This window comes from Ursus maritimus, unplaced genomic scaffold (assembly GCF_017311325.1).
Source record: "Ursus maritimus isolate PB19 unplaced genomic scaffold, ASM1731132v1 scaffold_8, whole genome shotgun sequence".
NCBI lineage: Eukaryota > Metazoa > Chordata > Mammalia > Carnivora > Ursidae > Ursus > Ursus maritimus.
The window spans coordinates 75,404,518-75,413,503 of record NW_024426996.1 but is presented as its reverse complement, the minus strand read 5'-3'; positions in this window follow the sequence as shown (position 1 = coordinate 75,413,503).

Here is an 8,986-nt window from a genome sequence, read left to right as displayed (position 1 = left end):
GATACCATGTCCTGCATAACCACTATGATAGGTTAAATGTACAGTAGCTTACTGTCCTGCCATGGGACTTCAAATGTTAAACTGAAAGAATTTCAAAGTCTTCAGGTCAAATGCAGGGTGACTTCTTTTCTATACTTAATAGCCAAGTGAATAGCAGGCTGGTGAAAGATCTGATATTGGCTACTCACCTTGAACCAGTGGTCAAAGTAAGATTTTTTTCTCTGCTGAGCCTTTCCTGGTCCATCCACTGAAGTGGAACAGAGTTGTCCCCTGGGGAACATTCCAGAATTGTTGCAATTTTCTACAAGACATGAGCCCTTGGAGTATCTGTTGCAATTCTCTTGAGATAGGACTTTTTTTTTTTTTAACCACATCATTCTCCTAGCTCTGTAGACCAGAAGTCAAATTAATGTGTGGGCAGGCTGATGCTCCCACTGGAAACTCTACTGAAGATTCCACTCATTGCAATGCAACTCTTATCAAAGCTACAATAATCAAAATAGTGTTGTATTAATATGACAGACATACAGGACATGGATAAAATAGACCTCAGAAATCCACAGATGCAGAGTTAAAAGATCTTCAGGGGTGACAAGAACATTCAGTGGGGGAAAGAACATAACTTTCAACAAGTAGTAGTGGGAAAACTGCACATCCACATGCAAAAGACTAAGGCTGGACCCCTAACCCACACCATACACAAATTATCTCAATGGATCACAAATATAAACCCAGGAGCCCAAACCATAACTCTTAGAAGAAGGAATGGGAGAGAGCTTCATGACCTTGGATTTCTCCCTTTTGAGAGGAGAATGTCTATCCTATGCCTATCCCACCATTGCATTTGGGAGCACCTAAATTCTTTAGAGTTCCGCCTCTGGATAAATCACACTTCTGGTCTCACCCAGACTTAATTTTAGATATTCAGATGAAACTTTGGAGTTGATGCTGGAATATTTCAAGACCTTGGGGGCTGTTGAAATGGGATAAACATGTTTTATTTCGTATATGAGGACATGAGTGCTGGGGGGGGGCAGAGGGTGGAATATTATGTAGTGAATTGTGTCTCCCCCCACCCCCACCAAGTTCACAGACCAAAGCCTCAACCCCCAATGTGACTGCATGTGGAGACAGGGCTCTTAAGGAGGTAAATAAGACTAAAGGAGGTCTTAAAGGTGGGGCCCCAATCAAATAAGTGTCCTCCTGAGAAAAGACACACCAAGTGTGTTTGCTTACAAGAAAAGGGCCGTATTGAGGATACAGCAAGAAGATGACTGCAAACTAAGGGAAGGAGGCCTCAAGAGAAACCAAACCTGCTGACAACTTGATCTTAGAATTCTAATGTCTGTTAAGTCACCCAATCTGTGGCTTCCTGCTATGGCCAGCTCAGAAGACCAACACAGGATATAACACAATTGGTGATTGCCAGGGACTGGGTAGATAAACGAGGGAAACTACTTAACGAATAGTTCTACTTTGGAATCCTAGAAATGTTTTGGAACTAGAGGTAGTGGCTATATGATATTACAAATGCACTAAACACCACCAAACTGTCCACTTCAAAACAGTTCATGTTTTATTTTGTGGAAAAATACACATAATGCAATATCTACATTTTAATCACTTTTAATGTGTGATTCACTAGCAGTAAGTACATTCACATTGCTGTGGAATCATCACCACTATCCATTTCCAGCAAATTTTCATCATTTCAAACTGAAACTCTGTACCCATTAAAGAATAAGTTCCCATTCTCCAACCCCTGCTGCCCCTGGCAACCACTATTCTACTTTGTATTTTACAGACATTCTTTATCTAGAAATCTAGGTTTAACTTTAGGAAAACTGGGATTCCAGTCCAAGACGCTGGATGAAAAGGAAAGAAATCGACCTGCTTACTTGGCCATAATCATTGGCCCAGGTATGGGTGATCCTAGCAAAGGAAGGAAGGTGATGTCCTAGAAGCAACCCCAAGGAAGGTCAGCAATAGCTGCTTGACTCCTGTGGGATTGCCTGCCTCCTAAATCTGCCACATCTGTCCACCTTCACAGAAATGGATCCTCTACCAGTTTGCACACATTCACACCTAGAGGGACCTACCCGCTGTCAAAGCAGTTGGAGGGTGAGGCGGGAGAGAAAATGTGTGGGTAGAAAAAGGTCCTAGGCCCTAGGTTCACTGAACATTTCACTGAATCAAGGTGTTTCCCAAGCCAAGAAATGCTGCTTGACTCCAGGTCTTTACTTCTTGTTTGAATTAGTCTTTTTGACCACAAGATAATAATGAATAAAACCAGTGACTGTAGTCCTATTCTCACAATTGTCCCTGGACCCGTCTGCAGCAGATAGAATAGGTGTCAAGCTTACAAGATCTATCTGGAGCAAATTTGTGTGAGATTTAGGATACAGGAAGCATGTTCTTTGGATCAGGACAGTAGCCTTCACCCTTCATAAAGACCTGATTTGCTAGTGAGGTTACTTGAAGAGTGATCAGTTTGCCATGGAGGAGGTATTTGGAGGTGACTTGATCCCTGGCTGACATGAATGGCTCCACACCATGGAATGCTTTTCTGAACTTCCCTCTGGTTAGTTTCCTGTGTAGCAATCCTTCACAAGAATCTACAGAATCCTGTTTCTATGTGAAAATGTGGATGGTGTCCAAATGGTCCATGAGCCCCACATGACATTGTTTTCATAAGCTGCTGTGTTTTCCCTTTACCTGAGTTCTAATGTTGCCTGACAATTGGATGAATACCAATAGGTTTCCAGGAAGGCATCCATTTCTTCCAGGTTGTTTAATTTATTGGCATAAAGCTGTTGATAAGTTTCTAATGATCCTTCCTATTTCATTGGTGTTGGTTGTGATCTCTCTCCTTTCATTCATAATTTTATTAATTTGGGTCCTTTCTCTATTCTTTTGAATAAGTCTGGCCAGTGGCTTATCGATCTTATTTATTCTTTTAAAGAACCAGCTTCTAGTTCTGTTGATCTGCTCTACTGTGCTTCTGGTCTCTAATTCATCGATCTCTGCTCTAATCTCGATCACCTGCCTTCTCGTGCATGGGTTAGGCCTGTTCTTCTGTTCCAGCTCCAGCTTCTTGAGTTGAGAATATAAAAACTGCATTTTAGATTTTTCTATTCTTTTGAGTGAGGCTTAGATGGCTATGTATTTTCCCCTTAGGACTGCCTTTGCAGTGTCCCATAGATTTTGGACCAATGTGTTTTCATTTTCATTGGTCTCCAAAAATTGTGTAAACTTATTTTTAATTTCCTGGTTTACCCAATCATTCTTGAGCAGGATGGTTCTTAGTTTCCAAGTGTTTGAGTTTCTCACAAATTTTTCCTTGTGACTGAGTTCCAGTTTCAAAGCATTGTGGTCTAAAATATGCAGGGAATAATCTCAGTCTTTTGGTATCAGTTGAGACCTGTTTTGTGACCCAGTATATGGTCTATTATGGAGAAAGCTCCATGTGCATTCGAAAAGAATGAGTATTCTGTTGTTCTGGGGTGTAGTGTTCTGTATATATCTATGAGGTCCATCTGGTCCAGTATATCATTCAAAGCTCTTGTTTCTTTGTTGATTTTCTGCTTAGGTGATCTGTCTATTGCTGAGAGTGGAGTGTTGAGGTCCCCTACTATTAATGTATTATTATCTATATGTCTTTTTATTCAGGTTAAGAGTTGGCTTGTGTATCTAGCTGCTCCCCTGTTGGGGACATAGGCATTTATAATAGTCATCCACTTGTTGGATACATCCTTTAAGAATAATATAGTGTCCTTCTGTATCTCTAACAATAGTCTTTAGTTTAAAATCTAATCTGTCTAGTATAAGAATTGCTACCCCAGCTTTCTTTTGAGGTCCATTGGCATGAAAAATGGTTTTCCATCCTTTCAGTCTGGATGTGTCTTTAGGTTCAAAATGAGTCTCTTGTAGACAGCAAATGGATGGGTCATGTCTTTTTATCCAATCTGCAACCCTGTGTCATGTTATGGGAGCATTTAGGCCATTCACATTGAGAGTGATTACTGAGAGAGATGATTTTAGTGATGTCATGTTGCCCGTGAAGTCTTTGTTTCTATAGATTGTAAATTTCTGTTCTGTATCACTCTTGGGGCCTTTTTACTTTTATAGAACCCCCCCCTTAATATCTCATGTAGGGCTGGTTTGGTGGTTACGAATTCTGCTGATCCTGGAAGGTCCTTATCTCTCCATCAATTCTGAATGACAGCCTTGCTGGATAAAGGATCCTTGGCTGCATGTTCTTCTCAGGTAGAGCTTTGAAAATACCCTGCCAACCTTTCCTAGAGTGCCAGGTCTCTGTAGACAGGTCTGACATTATTATATCTTTCCCTCTGTACGTAAGGATTTTCTTCCCCCTGGCCACTTTCAATACCATATCCTTGGATCTAATATTTGCGAATTGCACTATGACATGACATGGTGTAGGTCTGTTCTCATTGACTTTGGGAGGGGTCCTCTTTGCCTCTTGGACACAGATTCTTGTTTCCTTTGCCAGATTAGGGAAGTTCTCAGCTACAATTTGTTCAAATATCTCTACTAGACCTCTCTTTCTCCACCGCCTTGGGGATGCCAATGATTCTGACATTGGAACATTTCATTGAGTCAGTAATCTCCCGTAATCTACATTCTTGAGATTAGATTTTTTGGAGCCCAGTTTCTGTTTTAACTTTCTCTTCTACCATCCCATCCTCCAATTCACTAATTCGTTCTTCTGCCTCATTTACCCTGGCTGTCAGAGCATCTAGTTTAGACTGCATTTGATTCATAGCATTTTTAATTTCTGCCAGATTTGCTCTCATTTCTGCCCTTAGAGATTCTATATTCTCGTTAATATTTTCATTAATATTTTTTTCAAGCCTACACATCATCTTGACCATTGTTACTCTGAACTCCATTTCTGACAATTTGGTTATATCCATATCCATCACCACAGACTCATTATCTTTTCTTTGCTGTGGGAGATTTCTCCTCCTCCTCATTCTGATAAGGAGAGATTGCAGGGATGCCCAGAGCCCAAATTATTGACCAGGACCCAGGCAGTGTGCGCTTGTTTTATAGGGACCTTAGGGATGTGGGCTTCTTGATTTTTTTTTTTTTTCAGCCTGCCTTCTGGGGGAGGGGCCTGCCACGCTGATACTCAGGGAACCCTGTTTGGGTAGAGTTGCCCTGTCCCCTGTGAGGGGGGAGTGGATGGGCACAATATGAGCTGGTATTTCTGGGCTTTTGTTCTCTGGCGGCCTTCCCTGGTGGTTTGCTGTGCCTCTTCTGAGAGTCAGAGCAGCAGTGGCCGTATCCTGGCCTCTATCTCAGAACAGAGAGATCACAGTCAGCTCTCCACTGAGCTCTCTTGGCCACTTTAACTCTGGTTCTGTCAGTGCCGCTAAAAACCCTGCAGTGTCCCGGGTTGTGCGCCCCACGGCTGCTCTCCCAGCCCTCACTTCTGGGCCGGCAGGTCTCTGTCCTTTGTGCTTCTAACACCGCCAGCCGCCCTCGGTTCCCATGCGCGCTCCTGAGCTCCCTGTTTCAGTGTGGTTCACGCGCGCTCCCGGAGCTCCCGGTCTCAGTCTGGTTCCAGTGAGCGCACCAGAGCTCCGTTTCAGTCTGGTGGCGCACGTTCCCAGCTCACGGTCTCAGTCTGCTGTTTTGCGGGTGCCGTCCGCGAGCCCCGCCCACTCTCCCGTGCAGGTGGCTACCGCTTCCCGGCGCCCGAACGCAGCAGCTTCCTCCCCCTTCCGTTTATCTTCCGATATCTGTGCGCGGTTTCACGGCTCCCCGCTTCGTACCTCAATACTCAGTGCTGGAGATGTTCATTTGTAGAGATCCAGATGTACCTTCCTGCGTCTCAGGCTGATTCCGTGGATGTTCAGGCTGGTCTGGTAGGTATCCAGCTCGACTCAGGGGACCGGCTGAGAATGGGTCCCCTACTCGTCCGCCATCTTTTCTCCTCCTTGCAGAAAGTGGTCGCTTTTCTGTTCATAGAGTTTCTGCTACTCTTTTCTTCATTCTCCGGTGGCGTTCATAGGTATTGAGAATGGTTTCGTAGCTCTCTTGCTGAATTCCTGGGACCAGACGGACTTCAGGTCTCCTGCTCCTCCGCCATCTTGGAACCTCCTCTCAAAGGTAGGGCTTTTATCTTTTTCTTCAGTACAAAGAATCCTGGATCTTGAAGGTTTTGCTTGTCCTATGTGGCATCCAAAGGCTTCATGTTATTTGGACTTTGTCTCAAAGCAGTGTCTATCCTCCGTATGGACGTCTTTGGCTGGATGGCCCATCATTGTGGGGGGCTGTCCTGTGCACCATAGGATGTTTAGCCTTTGTCTATTCCTACCGAATGCTAATAGCATCCCCATGATTGTGACAAATGTCCCCAGATGATGTAGCCCTATTTGCCTGGGGAGCAAAATGTGCCCTGGTTGAGAACCATCGAACAAGGTCCTTTAAGAAACACCTGAGTGCCTCTTGTAGTTCCCTGTGGGGCCTTTGTGAATGGAGTGCTGGATGCTTGAATATTTTTCTTATGAGCTCCTTGGGAGAGACTATTTTGGGAGGGGATGGGATTGTTCCCCCCACCCCAGGTCAAACTCTCCCCTCCTTAGACAGATTCCCACCGTTTAGCTCTGATAGCCTGGCACTTGCTTCATTCTTGGAGCCTCTTACTTTGAGAAGTCCTTTCCACCACTGATTCTTGCCATCAAACTTGGAGCTAAAGGTCCTGTGTTCATTGAACACAACCTATAATGGACTTCTTACTACTCTGGGATCTGAATCTGACCATATGTTCATATTAGACATGCTCTGGTTCATATTTAGTTCATCTGAGTGGGTTCTGAGGGAGAACTGGTGTGTCCTATAGCTGACCTAAAGGGGCTGCACCTGGACCATGATCTCCTGGAGCCAAAACCAACTTCAGGAGTTGAGGTACGATTTAAGGCTTCACTAAAAAACCAAATATCAGACTTATTTCAAGGAGTTGATCCATGTGATTGTGGGGGCTGGTGTGCCAAGCCTGAAATCCACAGGGTTAGGAAATGCAGTCTGAAACTCTCAGGCAGGAACTGAGGGTGCAGTCTACAAGTGGCATTTCTTCTGTTGGTTCTTAAGGCCTTTTGACTGATTAAACTAGGCCCATCCACATTATCTAGGATAGTCTCCCTTAAGTCCAACTGATTATGGACTTCAACTGCCACCTACAAAATACCTTCATTGTAACACCTAGATGAGTGTTTGGTGGAAGAACAGGACCGTAGCCTAGCAAGTTGACAAAACTATCCATCACATGTTCTTAGTAAGGTTGTTTCTTCAGAAACAGAGTCCAGTGCTAGATATCAGAAAAAAAAAGTCTCTTGTATAGTAGGACATTTCTATATACTAGTCTCTCGAAATCCTCAGTTAGCTTTATCACCAGGATATTCTTCTTCCAAAGTATAAATCAGAAATCCCAGTAGATACCCACACTCAGAGCTCATGCAGCAGTACCCAGTATGTCTTCTCCTGCCGCATTATACCAGTGTGAGCTGCAGCAAAGGGTTTTAGGCCTGCATGGATTCACGACTTCTCTGGATTATTTCCTGTGCTGCTACAGCCCATGTCAGTTCTATGGCCTCCATGGATCTGGCGAGGTGGATGGTACAGTGAAATTTAAGAGGCAAATATTCAGGCTCCATTTGTTTTACTGGATGTCTTCATATTACCTGGTAACTAACAAAGTCCACTTTTGGATCATTGACGGTGTGGGGTCTAAGTCGCAAAACGGGTAACTGCAGGTAATTCAGAACAATTAGGGATAATTCGAGAGAGGGAAGGGAGGATGCGTCCCATGGAAGGGGATCATGTTTCTTTTTATGTAGGGAATGTCTGTTTATTGTCCACTTCATATTTGGCCTTTAAATGCCGGCACTTGGCAGGTTTGGCTTGCTGGTGAAGGGACTGGTGATGTTGGGATAGCTGTTCACTGGCAATTCTTGCCCTCAATACACAGTGCTATCTTGATTGAACAAGTAACTGGATTATTTTAGGGCAAGCTCAGTTGGCCTTCACTTGGGCCTCAAGGTAGTGGAACAAACCACATAGGCTAGTGTCCGATCAGGCAACCATCTTCTAGACAAATGGCCTCAGCCTTGCTCCTCATTGTTCATAAAATACAGCCTTTCTGTGCTCAGTGTCATGGAATGTTCTCAAGCCTCCCTGAGCTTGCTTATAGGATATATACATCCAGCCTGTGCTCTGGCCAGAAGGAGTAGGCTGCTACAACTGATGGGAGAGGTAGACAAAGTGATGGGACCTCCTGTGTATAGATGCCAACTTGGAGGGGGTGGTCATGGATCGGCTGAAGCCTGGTCTGTTTGGTCAGGGTGCATCTTCTCAATGACAATGCTCAGAGCTGTACTATGAATATGAGGATCTGGCCAGGGTGTGGGAATTTTTTGATAAGGTGTGGTTCCCTTTCCAGTGCCTTCCTTAGTCCCAGTCAAAAATTTGAGCATCTTCATATGCTAAGCTCTGTTCTAGGTGACAGTGGCACATAGAAAAATTAAGGCTGCTGCTTGTTTCCCATAAGGGGGGGAGGAATCCTGAAGGTCGACCAGATGGTTTGACCTTCAGGTTTGCTGTCAGCACGGTCTTAGGCTGCAGTCTCAGGCTCCCCTGTATTGGTTAAGCTCTCTTCCTCCCCATAACACCCGCTGTTCCGGGAATGCAGTCTCTTGCCTTCCAGTGGCTCCAAGCTGATTAGTCAACTTCCTTACAAGTCTGTTTCTTGACTGTCCATGATCAAGCTTGTTTCCAGGAGCTTCCTCAAACCAAATCAGGCATTTTGCCTGGTTTTGTCCTGAAGTGGGCGAGAGCAGAGCAAGACATTCTCAGTTGATATCTTAATTTTCCTCTTGGAATACAGATTTTGTGGAAGACACAGGACAGGGGCAGGCCCAGTCTTCACTCCTGCTCTCTAAACCCCATTTGGAACATGCAG